This window comes from Balaenoptera musculus, chromosome 11 (genome assembly GCF_009873245.2).
Source record: "Balaenoptera musculus isolate JJ_BM4_2016_0621 chromosome 11, mBalMus1.pri.v3, whole genome shotgun sequence".
NCBI lineage: Eukaryota > Metazoa > Chordata > Mammalia > Artiodactyla > Balaenopteridae > Balaenoptera > Balaenoptera musculus.
The window spans coordinates 66184198-66202987 of NC_045795.1; the positions used below are offsets into that span (position 1 = coordinate 66184198).

The 18790-nt window shown below is 56.5% G+C and overlaps 1 protein-coding gene across 2 annotated transcripts in view; it reads right to left on the reverse strand.

Moving 5' to 3' along the window:
* Positions 1 to 18790, reverse strand: part of CACNA2D2 (calcium voltage-gated channel auxiliary subunit alpha2delta 2) — a 138991-nt gene that overhangs the window by 52192 nt on the left and 68009 nt on the right. The gene's annotated exons all lie outside the window — the stretch shown is intronic.

Genomic DNA, 18790 nt, shown 5'->3' on the forward strand with positions numbered 1-18790 from the left:
CTGAGGTCCAGTCCCCTTGGCCACCTGTCTTCCAAGGCCTCCCTCGCCTTGCAGTGCAGGGACCAGGGACAGAATGAATTTGAGCTGTACCTCGAAGGCCTGAGCAGCTCAGCCACAGACGTCTCATTCATAGATACATGCAGTCACGCCAGGCGGCTCGTGACCCGCAAGCACAGCACACGGTCATGCCAAACCCCTACGTGACCACACAGAGCCCACGGTTGTGAACATAGCCAGCCACACGCCTGCGCAATCAGGGCCCCTGCCCAGGTGCGGTCCTTACAATCAACAACTTCGGCTTCACGCAGTGAGAAGAGCACCGGCCTCTCCGGAGCCTTTTCCCGCTCACCACCCATGACCCACAAGCAATCCAGGGCTCCCAAAGTGACCTTACAAAGTCCTTACTGTGAGGCCAAAGCAGTGCTGCCAAGAACAGACCCTGCTGCCTCCTCCAGGTACCCCACGAAGCAGAAACCAAGGGGCAGGGCAGCCCCTGCCCACAAATGTCTGCAGGTCCCGGGAGGGGAGTGGGGAGATGGCGGGCTGGGCCTAGCATCCCAGTGCCTGTCTGTTGACAGATGCCACCCAAAGCCGCACCTGTCACCTCCCTCCCCTCCTCGGCTGTGGCCGGGCCTCTGAAATAATTAGCAATTCTGCTCGACAAAACGCTGGCCCGATGGGATAATAAACTCCAACATCTGTCAGAAGAGCGAGCTCCTATGGAATTGCCAAGAGAAACATTTTTCTCCTCATTCAATTCACATTTAAATCGAAAACAACCCCTCCAACTTTGCGCCAGGCTGGCGGCATGGGGCTCCAGGAGCCCACAAGCTGTTCCGAGCCTGCAAAAAGGCTCGGACGAGTGGCAATCACTCACTCAAATTAACAAATCATTTTATTTAGAAATGAAGAGAATTTATAAGTGACGGATGGCTTGGGAGCCCTGAGGAGGAAGGGAAGCCAGCCATCAGCCCTGCTGCTGTGCCGGGGGTCAGCCCCATGTCACCCCCCCTACTGCTCCCCCCCGCCCCCGCCCAGGCAGAAAGTCCCCCGGAGAGATTCGGTCATGGGAGCCAGCACTCCCCATCTTCACAACCACCCAGTGTGGTAGGCAAGCCAGGAGCTACGCTGCCATTCTGTGGTGGGAACTGAGGCTCAATGAAATGCCCAAGGTCCCCAGTTGCCCCTGCCAGCCGGAGAAGGACACAGACCCCACTCTGAGGGCACTTAGCCCAAAGCAGCCTCCTGGGCCTGCAATTCTACCTCTGGGCTGCAGGAGCTGTTGCACAGGGAGCACTGAGTCCTGTGTGAGTCCAGGGTTGGTTCTGGCTATGGACAATCTTTGCTTTATCCAATACAACTACACTCTTGAAAAGGAGCCATGGAGACTTGAGTTCCGGGCCTAGGGCCTCCGATTCACTGTTTACACCATGAAGGATATAGACTTGGACTGCCAAGGGCCTTTCCAGCTATGAGGGCCTCTGAGGACCTGGTACCAAGTACTGATAAATGAAGAAAAAAAAAAAAAAGGCTGACAAATAAGCCCCAGTTCTGGCCAGACCCCTCCTTGGGGGTCCCACAATGCCCATATGTCTTCCATCATACTCCTCCGATGCCTTTGTATCCCCATCAGTGCCTGCGTGCCCTCATCAAGGACTTCACTGCTCTGTCCTATAATTTCCCAGCAGACTGTTCTTTCTCTGAGGCAGGGACAATGCTGTTTTTTTCCATCCCAGTGGCCCTAGTACCCAGCTCTTGGTAATTATTTGGTGAATAAACAAAAGAATGAATGAATGTCTAGCTGCACAGTCACTCATAGGCATGAGACAGGGGCTCGATAATGCCTGGTTATCATGACACTCTCTCACCTCCATGCTTTTGCACCTGATGCTCCCTCTGCCTGGAATGCCGTTCTCCTCCTCCTCTACCTGGACAATTGTTTCCTGCCTCTTAATGCCCGGCTCAGTTGCACTCTGTGCTGGGCCTCTTCCTGCTTAGCCTCTCACAGCCATGGTTACCGTAGGGCAGGCGCCAGTCTGGTTTACAAGGCTGGCCATCCTGGGCCAGGTTCTCTTGAGGTCACAGTGGGGTCTGATTCCTCCTGTGTCCCCCCCTGGGGCCAGAGCTGGGTCTGTGGGGGCTGAGGGCAACGGCTTACCTCTGAGAGCTTCTCAGATTGAGCAGCTTGACAGGAGCTGCTGAAACAAACCCAGAAATACCCCTGGAGGGTAGAGGGGAGTGGGGAGGGGTAAGAAGACAGGAGGCAGGGCCAGAGGGACAGATAGGAGAGGAGAGAGTCCCGGGAAGGCGGTGGGGGACAAAGTGTTGCGGCTGGTGATAGAGGCCTGGCTGAGACCTTTATTTCTCCTGTAGGCCGGCCACCTCTGTGCGTGAGGCCCAGAGGGAAAAAGTTTCTTCTCCCCAAGATGTTACGACCGTGAGCTCAGAGGCTCCATTGTGGGGAGACCCTGGATACACCTGCTGATTTGGCATTCCTCACCGTGGGCCTCAGGGAGCCCCTTTCGAGGGGAGAGCAGACAAGAATGGGGGTGCACTGCAAACCCCAACCCTCTGTCCTGGATCCCACGGGTGCTGCAGGGGAGTATGGGGGAGACACTGCACAAGCAGTGGGACCGTGTCAGACTTAGACGGGATCTTGGGAGACCTGGGTCCAAGGTGTAGCTGGTGAGTCTAGGGCAAGTCCCTCTTCCCTTCCGTGCCTCAATTTCCCCATCTGTAAAATAAGATATTCATCCTGGGCCTGCCTGCCTGTTGGTGCAGTGGTGCGGGGACTGGAGAGAGAAATGAGATGGCTGTGACGGGGCTGCGTACCAGGAGTGACAAGGGCTTTCTAGGCAGGAATGTGTATGGGCGTGTGTGTCTACCCGGTACACACAGATAGATACCACATGTGGGCAAGCGTGGGCCAAGACACACACTTGTACATGTATTACCTGCACGAGTGTGTGCACGTCCAACTGTAGGCACTCACGTGAGGGCCTGGGCCTTGAGTGAGTTCCTGTGGTTGTAGATGGGGAGATGGCACACAGGCACATGGTTTTATACACACACACACGTTTGTGGGTGCCTGAAGCACACCCACACAAGAGCCTACAAGTGAGATGGGCCATGTTGGTGCAGTAGAAATCTCGAGGTGGTAGAGTTCTCCACTCCCTTCCTACCCCAGCTCTTCCGACTCTTCCAGCACACACCACACACGTATCTTACACCCCCATGCACACAGGCTCTGCCCCAGAGAGCCCCGGCATCACCCCACCAGCCATACACATGGGCGTGCATATCCATCCAGTACCATCCCTGATGTGCACACAGGGCATGTTCCAGCCAGACACAACCCTCCATGAGCAGACACATATTCCACTTGCCATTTGGCCTTGGGTGGGTCCCCTCATCATTGCTGTGAACTCCAAAGGGCACTTGGAGTTCTCTTTTGCTGACGCCAGCAGTTTCTCAGGGTGGCCTGGGGCTGGGCAACCCAGGAAGATGCAGCACTGCCTGCTGTGCCCACCCTGCTCATTTTACCACCTGCACAGAGGCCCTGCTGGGCACATGCTGGTGTCTGCAGAGCTTGGGGGATGCTCCTGCCCACTCAGGCTCCCAGCAGGGGCACGGGAGACTCCACTGATGCTCAGGAAGCTGTGTCCCTGGTGGGGAGATGGGGCTCCACCCTGAGCCAGGAGGAAGGGCTGTCTCCTCCTTCTCACTGCCTTCACTCCTGCTCATGCTCCAGGTTTGCATTTGTGGAGGGGGGCGGGGGTGCTGACACATGCCCCTGGCCTCCCTGCTGTGATTGTCCTCTGACACCCCTCTGCCACCCCATTACACATCCTCACATTACTTGTCTATCTTCTGCCTTCCATCTGGACCACAAGGTCCCAGAAGGCAGGACCAGGTTTGCCTCTGTCACTGTGAAGTTCCCAGCAGCCAGCACAGGGCCTGGCATACAGTAGACATAGGTGTGCACTTGGGGAATGAATGCATGAGTGGAGCCTGGCATGACAGGTTCAGGGAGCATTGAGATGTGCTGCGATGGGAGGAAAAGCCCTCCATCCCTATCTGTATCAGCTTTGGAATTGAATGGGTCCTGTGGAGAAGCGAGGCAGGAGGAGACGGCAGTGAGAGGCAGGACCATACTTTTGCTCCTATTAGCCGGAAGAGGCTATACCGCCCCTCTCCTCCCCCACCCGTGGGGGATGCACAGGCTCCTCCCCTAAGGTCACCCCTACTCTGCCATCCCAGAGCCACAGAGCATCTGTAGGGGAAGTGGGCACTGCCTGGGGGCTGGGTCAGGCCACAACGCAGGCACTGGCACACAGCAGGTGCTCAACATATGCTGTAAAATGAGTAATACCCCTGTCTTACTCAAGAGGCTGCCAGGGCTTCCAGTGCCTGGGGTCTAAATCCCTGTGCCTGGGGTTTGAGGCCTCCCACTGCCATTTCTACTTTCCTGGCCCTGCACTGCCCCCACCTCCAACCAGTCCCTGCCCAGAGCCCCTTCCTGCCTTTGCTTGTGTTGTATCCCCATCTGGCCTGACCACCCCTCCTCCCAGCCAATTCCCCAAATCCTGCCGTGGCCCCACCCACCTCTGTGGGGATGTCTCCCTGAGTGTTCCCAGGGTCGGTTGGCGTGGCCTCCAGGTCTGTGAAGCAGGACACATGCAGGGAGTGTCAGGAGGGTGCTGAGGGCAGCCCAGGAGGCGAGTGTCTGAGCCCCTCAATGCCCTCATCGCAGCCCCTTCTCTGGGGCATCCTGATGACCCCATGAAGGCCAGTGGTGTCCCCTGCCACTGATGCAGGCTGGAGTGGGAGAACGAGGTGAGGGGGTGTGGGGTGGGCCCCATGGAGGCGCAGGCCCTTCTAGCGATGTCCCTGCTCCTCCCCTGGGCTCGGGCCTGGCTGGAGTCCCTTGGCCTTTGGGGGCTAGGTGGGAGCCCGGCCTCTGGAGGTGGGAGAGGTACAACCTGCTGTGGCAGCATCTCAGGATGGGATGTGGGGGTATGCCTGGATGAGGCAGTGAGTTTATGGGAGGCTTTCTGGGCTGGGCCTGGAAGCCCTAAGATGGAGGCCCTCACCTGCAAACAAGTTGGGAGGTGACAGGAACATGAGGAGTTGGGGATTCAGTGTCTCCTGGGCAAGGGAGGACTTACAGACAAGGAGGTCTAAAAGTTCTCTAGAGGTGGAGCCAAGGAAAGGGTTCAGCAAGAGGGATAATGATCTGACACAAGGAAGAACTTCCAGACATTTAGAGGGCTCCAACTCTGAAATGGGAACCTGAGGACATGGTGGCATCTCCCTCCAGAATCAGGGCTAGGCTAATGGGCTGATGCCTGGGGCACGGGGGACAGGCCAGCCCGCCTCCAGCCCCATAATCAGAGAAGCTATTCTGGTTCCCTGACATCAGGGATCTGTGTCCTCAGCATCCCTCGGGCCCTGATCTTGTGAATCAGGACCTAAACTTGTACCCCTGAACTGAACTGGGAATTTGACATATGAAGCATCTGTGACCCAGTTGGTGACCCTGAGGCCCATGACACAACCCAGGGCTGCACCTCACCTGATGAGTAACCTTGTGGGACACTTCCCCAACCTGCGATCAACGGAGCTCACAGCACTCTCACAGGAAAACAGGGGTGCCTTCTACTTACTGCAATTGGGCATGTGCTGTCGTAGTCTTGAGTGATTCTGTGGGATATGGTAGGAGTGCACAAAGGGCCCTTGGGAGCTGGTGCCATTCCTCAAATCTGGCTGTGGCACCCAGGGTTGGACCCCTCAGAAATGCCTCCCTTGGCAGAGCTGGGAAGCCAGGGAGGGTGACACAGGGCAGGGGGCAGCCAGTAGCCTCCTCTGGGCCAGGCCTTGGTTCTCCTGGGTCCCCCATGGAGACCCAGGAAGGCCTGACCTCCACTGCTTGCCCTCTGCCCCCTTCCCCCATCTCTCCTTCTAAGAGGAAAATCACAGGGAAGCAAACCTTGGGGGGAGAAAGGAGAATGTTTTTAATTAAAAGTTTAAGAGAATTCACAACCCGAGGGAGTCAAAGCAAGAGAAGGCAGGGAGACAGTGGGGGTCGGGCACAAGGGAAAGTAGGCCACACCAACTGAGGGCTCTGAGCCCAATCCTTCCAGCCGCCCAGAGTCCACCGCTGCAGCGGGTTCTGAGCCACTGAGAGCTCTCAGTGCAGATGAGGCCTCGGAAACCTCTGGTTTTCCATCTGGGAATGGGTGGGGGAGGTGGGGGCAGCGGGCTCAGCAGAGATGGCTCCCTCTGTGCTGCTCCCTCTGCTCGGCCCCACCTCTGGGGCCAGGGAGGGAGGATGTTCTGCTCCCAGGGGTGAGGCTGAGGCCTGGCACCCGCCCCGGTACCTCCCTGGCTGGAGCTGTCATGCTGGGTCAGGGACAAGGCCTGGGCCACATGTGACCCACTGGGGGGGCTCCACATGTACCCTGCCCACAGTCCACTGTTCCAACAGCCCCCATCTCACAGCTGGACCAGATCCTGGCTGGGGTGGGTGAGTGGGAGTGTGTGGGGGCTTGGGGTAACCCACCCTCTGTGTGACCTTGTCTAACGGGGGACAGTGGGCACACAGGTAATAATGAAAGATCACTGGGGTTCATATTAACCAAGTGTTTGCTGCACACCTGGGGCTCAGTCCGTTCACGTATGGCCACACGTGCAGAGCAGAGGCCATGTGGCATCCTGCCTCGTCCCTGCCTACTCACCTCCAGCCTGCCTGCCATATACATGTCCACCATGGGCAAAGCCGCTTAGTAGCTCATTAGTCTGAGCCCAGCTTGGGCCTCAGCAGTCCCTGGGTGTGAGCAGGAGTGCACAGGTGCCCTCAGGGCAGGGCTTGGTCAGGCCTGCATCATCCTTTCCTCCTGACACTGGAAGGGCTCTGACACTCCCGGGCTCTGCCCACTGACCTCCATCTGCTCACCAGGCTCTGGGTCTGGGATGTGTGTTGAGAGGGCCTTGTGCATGTATCGGTGCACGTGAGGGGCCCTGTGTGCAGGGAGGGGGCAGGGCCAGAGCTGACCCATGAGGTGGCCCCATGCCTAGACATCTTCCCCGTCCCTGTCCACTCCTACCATTTACTGGGAGAAGGAAAAAGCAAGGGGAAAATATGACAGATGCAATATTTTGCAAAATGAGCTAATTACACAGCAGTCACCCAGGAAGATTAGATTAGCAGAAGAATATTTGATAAAAGGAGGCCTAGGTATGCACATGGGTGGTGGGGAAAGGCCCGTGTCATCATTGGGAGATTGTGGAGCTCTCTCTATCTCACACACACACACACGCCCACACTCATGTGCTCCTCCACTACTACCCTCTCCCCAACAAGCTTGTATCTTTGGGTTGGGGCTTGCACCTGTGGTGGGGGTCCTGCAGGTTAACATTGGAGACTCAGAGGGTCTCAGCCCTGCTCCCCTACCCCAACCTAATCCAGCAGCCATAATGGACTCTGTGTGTTCTTCCATCCCCACCCCCAGGGCCCCTTCACGCTGTTCCCTTTCTCAGAATGCTCTTCCCCGCCCTCTGAGAGGCAAATTTCTCCATCCCCACAGCCTCAGCCTCAGTGCCACTTCTCTGTGCTTCCAGGTAACTGGGATGTTTTTCCATGAAATCCCAAAGTGAGGTCAAGGGATGGGGATCTTCCCTGTGTCCCAAGCCCCCTCCCTGTAACAGCGATAACCCCATGGCACGCCCATGTTTATGAGCTGGCCAAGTCTCACCTCAGACGATCCTCTCGGCAATCCCACCGGGTGGACTCTTATCACCCCGTTTTATAGATAAGGAAATTGAGACTCAGAGAAGGGAAATCACCAGCAAAGGCCGTGCAGCTGATGCATCAGTGCTGCAGCTGAGACCTCACTCAGCTCTTCTGCCTCTTGATCCAGCTGCATGGTTCATGTCTCAGAGACCTCTGTCTCCTGGGTGAGTCACCCTCAAAGGCTCATTTCTGGAAAACCTACTGATGAAGTGGGTGGGGGTCTCATTCAGAAGTAAGGTTTAAAGGTTCAGCTCTGCCATGTGGCCAACTGACCAGGCCCCCAGGTGGTGGGACAGCCTTGGTTGAAGGGTGGGAACCCGAGTTCTCCCCAGGCTCAGGGCAAGTCGCTCCCCCTCTCTGACCTCTGTTCCCCTGTCTGTCTCTGACAGGCACCCCTCAGTACCAGCCACCAGCCAAAGGCTGCTCATCTCTGCCCTCCCCAGAACTGTGGCTCCCCCACCTTCCCACGCCTGCACAGTTCACACATGGATGTCAGCTTGCCTGGCTCAGGCCCCCTGAGTCCTCTCCTGGAGTTCTGATCCCCTGCCTGGACCCTGTCTCACTGACTGTCCATCCATCTGTCCGTCTGCCAGACTGTTCAGGCCTCCTCTCCTCTGACACTTCTGGATCTGATGACTGGGAACCCAGGGAGGAGAGGGCTGGCGCTGGGACTGGGGAGGTCGAAGGGATTCTCCATAGGGGGTGGAGAAGCCCCAAACAGCCTTCAATGGCTTGAAGGCTGACTCTGCCAGGAAGTCCTCCTGAGCTGTGCCAAGGGGAGACTGTGCTGGCCCGTCCTAAGTACCGTTCCCTGCCTGGGGCTGCCTTTGCTGCTTCCAAACACCTGCCCAGCCCAGGCCTGGCAGTCCTGGGGGTGAATGGGTAGGGCATGGGAGCTGCCCACTCACCTACCCACCCCAACCGGCCAGGAAGGGGCTGGAGCCTAGGCACCTGGGCAGCTGGTGGATGGGGCCTCGTAACCTCGGCTATCTTGATAACTAGGCTCCAGCTGGTGTTGACACAGCAAACATGCTGCAACTCCCATTTGCCGAGGCACAGAGTGGGCAAACACAGGACGGCTGGAACAAAGGGCCTGGCAACCGTGACCAGCCTCTCAAACGAGGGCCCCAAGGCCTGTGCCAGGAGGCAGGAAGCATCGAGCAGCCTGGACAGTGTGGCCCACAGAGGTAGGAGCTGGGGACGGGCCCTTGATGAGGCGTTCAGAGAGGGGAGGACTGGCACGAGGTCCTACAGCCGAGGCTTGGCCCACACACGGGGTGGAGCTGAAGGAGCACAGGTCAGTCTTGTCCGTTGGGGCCTATCCCACATCATGCCCCCATGAGCGTCCCTTGCTCAGTTGGTGTCACCAAGGCCTGGGCATAAACTCTCAGGCTATGTTTGTTGTTCTACTGTACAGGCAGGAAAACCGAGGCTCAGGGAATGTGAGTTGCCAAGGGCTCGGTGCCACTCAAGTGTAGCGTGGGGGCCACAGCACCGCAGAAGGTGAGGCCCCTAATTCTTGGCCACCGCTTGGTCACATGTATTATGTGCCATGTTGCACCTTTCTGAGGGGGACTCTTGGCCAGAGGTCCTTTTGGGGGTAGTATAAGGTCAGGACTGTGCAGGCTGTGGTCACTAGGTGAGGTCTTAGCTAGACTCCAAAGAACGACACCTGCACTGGGCACAGCCCATTCCCACCTCTGCCTCAAGGCCCACCTCACGGTGCATCTGTGCACATGCTCTGCAGAGCCGGGCCAGCAGCGAGGCCCTCTGCCAGCACACGCATGCAGACGCCCAAACATGCCAACACGCACACACTCTCTCTACCTCTGGCCTTTGTACTTTGCTGTGCTTTCTGCCTTGGACCCTCTTCCTTACTCTCCTCTGCCTGGCTGCGTCTCCAGTAACCCTCCCCTCCCCCCAAAGTCCCCTAGGCCTGGTCAATACCCACGGGCTCACCACCCCGGCTCCACACATTGTGGCATGGGTCACATCACTGTCACCTTGAGCAAACTGTATTCCTCAAGGGAGGCGCCCTGCAGGTACACTGTCCTTGTACCTAGTAACCTAGAATGGCACTTGTACACAGCAGGTGCTCGGCACTCAGTAAACAGAGGCTGAAGGAAGCAAAGGACACCTGAGGCACTGGTATTCCATGACGTGATGAGCCAAGGTCGACCTCAGGGGCCCCTGCCCAGGGTCACCATGGTGCTGGGGGCTGGTCCAGCCTTCAGGTGTGGGCTTAGAGAAGACAGCTGAGGGATCCATGAGGGGCCTGAGGGCCTTCTCAGCACCCCAGAGCCCCCCACCCTGGGGCTGGGTCCAAGGCACTGTGCTCTCCCCACCAGCACCCCCATGACTCACTTCTTCTGCCACAGCAGAGGCACTGCTCGCTGTGTATTTTAAGCCACAGAAAACGGGCTGAGAGAGGTGACTAGCTGCTCCCAGGACTGCCTGTATAGCGAAGGGGCCATGCTTGCAGATATACAGCGACCACCTCAGAACTCAGGCGATGAGCCCTGGCCCGTGCCTTTGTCACCTCCCCATCCTCTCTCCCCGCCAGTGGAAACAGTTACACACAGGCTGCACCTTCCTGGCTCCCTTCCCAGCCCACAACCCTTATCTCAGCAGATTCAGCCTGAGTCACTTCTGCTCCCTCTCACTGTTAGGCCAGGGCTTAGTGCCTTCCTTCTTCCCTTTCTCCAGCTTTGGAAATCCTGGGCATCCCCCACCCCAACCTTCCAAGGCTCAGCTCAAATGCCACCTCCTCCAGGCTGTCTTCTTAGACTTGCCCCTCCCATGTCAGCTGTTCTGCACACTGACCTCGTAGCTTGTTGTCTGTCTCCTCGAAGTCTAAGGTCCTGGAGGGCCACTAGCTCACTCTGCCTTAGATGCACACTACCTCCCCCAGTCCTTGTACACAAGAATTTCAGAACAAAGGGCCAGACACTATTAAAACTCAATTAAATTTCTCACTTCTCTGATCCTGAATTAGACTGGCTTGTCCCTGTGGCACCTGCAGGCCCTTTACTCTGCTTCCTAGCATCTGCCCCCCATTGCCAGCTAGGACTCCCAGGGAGGTGGGCAGAAGCAGGAGAGGATCCTCCCTCAGTGCAGGCCTCTGGGGAGTGGAGTCCAGTGAATCACCCTTGGTCCCAGGGCTCATTTTCTCAATTTGGCCAAACCCACCCCCCACGTCCTAGATTCCCCCTCTTGTGGTGGGCAGGGTGTAGGGGTATTAAAAAGGGAACTCACGGCAGTGATTCCCAGCCTGCATCTGTAGCCCTCTCCATCCCAGCCACCCTCACCAGCTGTTCCCCAGGGTCCTCCAGTCGAGGTCCTGCCCTTAGGCCCTTGCTTGTGCTCTGCCCTCTGCCTGGAAGACCCTCACCTTTTCCCTTCCCAACCCTGGGCTTCTTCCTCTTTGCCCCAGCCAGCATGGTTCTGCTTTCTCCCAATCCCCGGGAGCTCTGGGAGGGGTAGGCACACAGGCTCAGGAGCCAGGGGAGCAGGGGCAATCGTGACCTTGTCTCGGCCAGGCAGTGGCTGGGCTGCCATTGTCTCTGAGCCTCTGTTTCCTCATCTGTAAAATAGGAATTCTGCCCCACAGTGAGTGGAGAAAGGCACCACGCCTAGGGTCAGGCTGAGAGCAGAGGAGAAGGTTTGCTTAATGACTGAGTGAGCAAGTGAATGACAGGGAGACTAACTGCTGCTCCCAGGGGATGCAACTGGCATCATGAGCAGGGCCATCGGGCACGAGAGGCTCAGACACACCCCCTTGGGGTGAGACTTGGGCCTGAGGTGTCTCAGCCACGCAATCCCACAGGTGGTGGGCGCTGTCGGTCAGGGTAAGCAAGATGCCTGATGTGGCTGCAGTCAGCCTTTCCCCCTGACCTTCAGCCATGGGGGAGAACTGAGCAGCAAGGTGGGTGGGTGTAAGGCTGATCCACCAGGCTCTGTGGCCCTCAGGGACATCACACCCCAGGCCCCTAGACCCTTCGTTCGGCTAGTGGATGTGAGGAACGACCACAGCTCTTCTGACCCCTCCTGAGGCCCCTGCACCTTGGAGGAGGAGCCAAGAGAGGGGCCTGCTCCACAGGGGCAATCCCGGGACCAGGGAATTCCAGCCCCAAACCCACAGCTCAGCCCTTCCTGACCCCCACTAGCTCGGGCAGGTGGGCAAAGAGGAGGGAATGACTTAACTTCCCTGAGGATCCTCGGCCACTCCCTAGCCATGCCCCTCCTGCATTGTCTTCCTCTTTGTTCCAGGGAGGCCAGCTCCCTGTCCTGCCAGCTCAGCCTGGGGGACTTCGAGGGGTCTCTGGGTTCTCAGCCACTTGGCAGGGATGCAGGAAGGGGAGGCCGTCCCACATGCACGTCCACCAGTTGCTGGGAGTAGCATCTTTACTCAAAGCTCATGATGAGCCCCAGGACCCTGGGGTGTATGGCGAGTGGACCCAGGCAGGCCAGCTCTTCCAAGGGGCTCCCTCTGACCCCGATTCCTGAGTGGTCGCTCTCAGGCAGGGGTGCCAAAGGGCTCCCACACAATCAGCACTCACTGGATGCCCATTCACTAATTCAATGCTCCCCCATCCCTGGGGGCCCCAGCTGGCTCCTCTGGGTGGCAGTGGCACCTTGCCAGGATGCGGAGATGCTGTTTGGGTGAGGGGAGAATAATCAGCCGTAAACGCTGCAATCAGGGAGAAAAGGCTGCTCAGGCCCTCAGCGCCCACGCGCGCACCTAATTGGCTCCACGTGTCTGCAGCTCCTTTCAAGAGCAGGAAAGTGGAAGGGTCAAGATCTCTTAATGTTCGTAATGGAGAGGGGGCAGAAGCCACCGCCAGTCCCACATAAACACCTTTTAATTGCCCAGAGAAGGGTGGGTGGAGGCAGCCAATGCTACAGAATTCCCTGCCTGTCTGTCCACCATTAGTGTGCCGTTTAGAGCTTCCCTGGTCTGGAGTCAGACCCCAGAGGCTGACCTCCAGCCAGAGCCTGGAGCCACAGCCCTGGCATCTGTTCTACAAATGTTCATGAGGCTCCTACTCTGGGCCAGGCCTTGGCAGCAGGTGATACCTCTGGCCATGTCTTCCCAGGGCCAATCTACTTGTCCAACCCCCATCAACGAATGCATCTGTGGACTCAGCTTTTAACTTGCCTCCAGCTGCCCCAAATGCCGAACTTTTCCCCCAAATCCTTGATGCCTCCTCCAGGCAGCCCCAAGCTTGCTATTACCCCCTTGAACTGAAGGGATCTTCCTCCTGCTGGGCCTGCTCTATTCTGTCTGTACCTCTCTGTGGTCCCCAATGTCCCCCTGCTTATGGGGCTTCTATTTAATATGGCTGCATCTCTCTGTCCCATTAGACCTGTGGTTCTCAACCAAAGGGCACTGTGCCCCCAGGGGACATCTGGCAACATTTGGAGACATTTTTGGTTCTTATAACTGGGAGAGTGGTGTACTACTGGCATCTAGCAGGTAGAGGGCAAGGATGCTGCTTAACATCCTACGATGCATGGGGCAGCCCCCCACAACAAAGAATTATCCTGCTTAAAATGTCAATAGTTCCAACACTGAGAAATCCTGCATTAGGCGAAGCCTGAGAAAGGAAGCAGCGAGTAAGTGGGAGCTAGGCAGAACGTTCTCCCTCCTGACTGGGGTGGGGTGGGGGGCTCTGTCCCACAGCCCTGGCCCCTTGGCTCTCCCCGTCGCTCATTCCTCCTGCTCCTCTGAACACCCAGCCCAGAGCCCAGTTCCTGAATGGACCCAGCCACTGCCAACAATGCATCAGTTTAATTGGGTTAAGTGGCCATTAGCGGCAAAAGCAGGGTGGCTGTGTGCAGAAGGGTTTTTAATTTTACTCTTTAAATGATGCTTGCTCCCCAGAGAGGCCACTGATGGTGGGAACGCTGCCCACTGGAGCCCCCAGAACCAGAGCCACAGAGGTACCTCCCCCTGTCCCATCCATCTGGGAAACATGGGGGTGGGCTGAGAGGGCTGCTCAGTGTCTTGTCTCCACTGCCCAAGGAAGATGCTGCAGGGGCAAAAGGACTTGCCCAAGGTCACTAGGTCATCCCAGAGCAACCCCCTGCCAGAGGGGACCCATCTTCTCTTCCTTTGGCCCTGTCCCCCTGTGGATAGCAAGTGCCATGTGGCCACTAGCGGTAGCACAGAGGAGGGCAGTGTCGAGGGGCAGTTTCTGGGGTTTGGAGCCCAAGTGCCTGGATCTATAGTCTGGTTTTGCTGTGAGACCTGGGGCCAGTGGTGTAACCTCGCTGGGGCTGTTTCCTCAAATGTAAAATGGGGATGAGAGTTGTGCTGTAGGGAGGATTTGCAGAGTTCTGAAGTGTTTTGGCTCATCTTAGGCTGCACACTTGGTAGGCACTCAGAAAGAGGCCAGTAATCGTGGGAAGGAATTATTTCTGCCATTTTAGGGGAAACGTCCTGAGCTCTGAATCTACACTTAATCATCTGCGAAGCACTGAAAAATACTGAAGCCCAGCCCCACCCCTACAGAATCTGCTATACTTGGTCTGGGGTGGGGCCTGGGCATCACAATTTAAAAGCCCTGCAGGTGACTCCAATGTGCCAACAGGGTTAAAAACACTGCATGGACGTAGAGAACGGACTTGAGGACACAGTGGGGGGAAGGGGAAGCTCGGACAAAGTGAAAGAGTAGCATTGACATATATACTCTACCAAATGTGAAATGGATGGCTAGTGGGAAGCTGCTGCATAGCACAGGGAGATGAGCTCGATGCTTTGTGACGACCTAGAGGGGTGAGGCTCAAGAGGGAGGGGATATGGGGATATATGTATACATATAGCTGATTCACAACACTGTAAAGCAATTATACTCCAATAAAGATATATAAAAAACAAAACAAAACAAAAACACTGCATGAAGGCAAAGGTGCAAAGGCATGGCATCTGGAAGGGTCTTGGCCCCTGGGACAGTGAGAAGTAGCTGAGGTAGAGCATGAGGAACATGGGCATGGTGGGGAGGGCAGAGCTCAGGGGCCAAGGTCTCTAGGTCCTGGACCTCAGCCAGGACTCTTCACTGCCTCTGGCTTATTTGAGGTTGGAGGTGAAAGGGTGTCCCTGAGTTCAGGCTTCTAGCTGCCACACTGATGTCCCTTGAGAACCTGCTCTGGCCTGGCTGCTCTGGCCCTGGGTTTCCCATTCTCCAGGAACCAAGCCCACTGAGCCACACTGCTCTTGGCCTTGTCCCTGACAGCAGGCTGGAATGCCCCACACTGGGGTCACTCCTCACCTCCTCCTCCTATGGCCTCTCCCCTGAGCCACACAGCAGGGGTGCCAGGAATGGTGCTGAAGGTGGCACAACCTTCAGAGACACTGTTTTCACTGTGGCCTTTATAAATGATGACTCCTGGAGCTGTGAAACCAGAAGTACTGGCAGCGACAGTCTCCTGTCCCCATTTCACAGAGGGAGAAACTAAGGCCTGGGACAGGATGTGACTGAGAGCTCCATGAAGATAGGAACAGGGCCTGTCCTTTCCCACTGCATCCCCAGCACCAGCCTGGCACACAGTAGGCCTTTAGTGAATGTTGAAGAATGGATGGAGGAAGGAATACAACCGAGAGATGACTTTTCTGAGAAAGGGGCTCTGAGAGAGGCCCCAGCTAGGAGGACAGGAGAGTCCTGATTTGGGTCCAGCTCTGCCTCCAATGTGCTATAAGAACTTAGGAACCTCCTGGGACTTCCCTGGTGGCGCAGTGGTTAAGAATCCGCCTGCTGGGCTTCCCTGAGGGCGCAGTGGTTGAGAATCTGCCTGCCAATGCAGGGGACATGGGTTCGAGCCCTGGTCTGGGAAGATCCCACATGCCGCGGAGCGACTAGGCCTGTGAGCCACAATTGCTGAGCCTGCGCGTCTGGAGCTTGTGCTCCGCAACAAGAGAGGCCACGACAGTGAGAGGCCCGCGCATCGCGATGAAGAGTGGCCCCCACTTGCCGCAACTAGAGAAAGCCCTCGCACAGAAACGAAGACTCAACACAGCCATAAATAAATAAATAAATAAATAAATAAAAAAAAAAAAAAAAAAAAAAGAATCCTCCTGCCTATGCAGGGGACATGGGTTCGAGCCCTGGTCTGGGAAGATCCAACATGCCGCAGAGCAACTAAGCCCGTGAGCCGCAACTACTGAGCCCGCGAGCCTAGAGCCCGTGCTCCGCAACAAGAGAAGCCATGCAATGAGAAGCCCGCGCACCACAAACAAGAGTAGCCCCCGCTCGCCGCAACTAGAGAAAGCCCGAGCGCAGCAACGAAGACCCAATGCAGCCAAAAATAAATAAATAAATAATCAAAAAAAAGAAAAAAGAAAAAAGAACTTAGGCACCTCCCTACCCCTCCTGGGACTCAAGACCCTAACAGAGCAGGCCTGGCTCAGAGGACCCATCTGCCTGGATAGCAGAAGTTCCTAGAAGGTTCCCTCCATGTCTCCTAAGCTGAGACCCCAGCAGGTTTCCTGGACTTGGAGATGATGGTTGCCTGTGTTGCAAAGTCCCTGACCTGGCCTGCTCTGCCTGATTCTTGGCCTGGAAAAACACTCTGTGTAGCTTGGAGAAACTTGTTACAAACATCTGATTGTCCCTGATAAGATAAGATAATGAACTTCTGGCCGGCACTGCTCAGTTCCCTCCTTGCAAGCCCCACATTAAAATTCCAGACCAGAGCAAGGGGATTTAAGTTGGATTACTGGATGGGGTCCAGGGAGAGAGGGACACTGGAGTGTGGAGGGGTCCAGACCCCCAACATCCCTCCCTCCATATGTACTCAGGCTGCAAACAAATGTGGGAAAGGAGAAAAGAGCCAGAACTTGATTAAAAGCAAATTTAAAACGTAATTAAGACCAAAGCTCATCTTGAACAATTAGGACCAAGGCAGGAAAAGGACAGTCCTCTCCTTCGCCTGGGGATATGGACAGGAGCATCTTTTGGGCCTGGAGCTGGGGGCGCTGCAGTAGGGAAAGTTCACTGGCCAGGAGACTGCTGGGCTCCATGCACACCTCTGGACTAATGTGGGCAGTCAAGGGCCTGGCTTAGGGTCAGAGTGACATGGGTTAAAATCCTGGCTCTGCCATATCCTGGCCTAATGCATGGCATGTCCGAGTCTCAGTGTCTCTCTCAGGGGGCTGCTGTAAGAATGACGCGTGACAGACTCAGCACACGCTGAGTACCTAATCAGTGAGTGCCTTTTCCTATCATTCCTCCCTTGAGAACCAACTGTGTACCAGGCCACGGGTGCCTGGGTTGCAGACTCAGTGGGAAGGAGGCAGACATCTGCACTGCCTCACCGGGCAGAGTCTGCCATGTGGGGTATAGGGAGAGAGTTCGGGTCGGAACCCCGGGCTTTGGGTTCCCCCACCCCCAAGCTGTTCATCGAGGAGTGGGGAAAGGAGCTTGGGGAACGACTCCAGCCCTGTGATGCTCAGAGGGGATGGGCAGGGGCTGGGCCTTGGGCTCCACATGGAGAGGGCAGGTCGGGCATCTGTCATTGCCACCACTCAGCACACCCTGGCAAGGCAACTCGTCCTGAAGCTGGGGTGGGAGGCAGGCCTAAAGGCATGAAGGGTGCCCCTTCGCAAATCTATCAGATGGTTTCGACACAAGTTCAGGGCTGGTGGCCTGGGCTGGGGGGCGCAGCAAAGCAAGGAAGTAGTGGGCAAACAGGGGGTCTGGAATGAAGCAGGGAGAGAGAGACTAAGAGACAGAGAACTAGAGAAAGGAGGGGAGAGTGTCCAGGTGGTGCCCAGTTCTAGGAAAGGCAAGGAGGTGGGACATGGAGTGCTGGCTGCGTGAGGCAAGCAGATGGTTCCTACAACCAGGGGGACACCTTTGGACCCCCACAGGGACGGCCGGCCCAGCTAAAGGCTTGGCTTTGCCTCCTCCCCATGACAGTTCACTCCTCCAACTGTCCCCACCTGTGACTAGGAGATCGCCAAGGTCAGGCTGGGCCCAGCTCTGGGTCCTCCGGCTCCACACTGGGTGGGAGGCCCTCAGGGCCCACCTCCTCTGGTCCCAGGAGGCCAGCCTTTCCCTAGTCCATGATCCCAGGTCACACAGGGGCAGGCAGGGGATCTCAGGGGGACAGTAGGGCCCAGTTCCTGGAGAAGGGGGTCACAGTTCCCTCCCTGGGCCTGGATGTGGTGGGGGTTTGGCTGCTCTGACTTGACCCTGCCAGGCCTCTGGCCCGAGCCTGGGCATGACATGTGAGGCCCTGCTCATTAAAAAAAAAAATAGCTTTACTGAGATACCATAATATTCACCCACATAAAGTACACAATTCAGTGTTTTTTTAAGTGTATTCAGAGTTGTGCAACCATCACCACAATCTAATTTTAGAATATTTTCTTCACCCCCAAAAGAAATCCTGTAGCTGTTAGCAGACACTCCCTATCCCCTCCCTTCCAGCCCTAGGCAACTACTAATGTACTTTCCATTTCTATGGATTTACCTATTGTGGACATTTCACAGAAATGGGATCACACAATAGGCGGTCTTTTGTGACGAGCTTCTTTCCCTTAGTGTAACGTTTTCACGTTCATCCATGTTGTCGTGTGTATCAGTACTTCATTCCTTTTAATTGGACTCATCTCTTTGACAAAGGCTTGGGCAACAGCAGTTATGCCTCTGATCTGGGGGAAGCTTGAACCCCCCTCCCTTCTTTACTGCACAACCTGCCCAGGGCACCTTGCATCTCGAGAAGCCCCTTCCCACCTGCTCTCCCTGGGGTGGGTTGAGTACCGGGGTTTGTGGGCTTCATAGACCTGGTCAGCGTGGACCAGCAGGTCCTGTAATCTCACAGGACCATGGTGCCTTGGAGCTCACAGGCACACTCAGTATAGATGGGCAGACTAAGGCCCAGAGGGAGGCGGAGAAATTGTGGGCAGAATTGGAGCTCCAGCTCCCAGCATCACGTGGCCTTAGCCTTCTCTGCAAGGCATTCAGGGCCCGCCACACTCCCTCCGCCTCAGCCTGC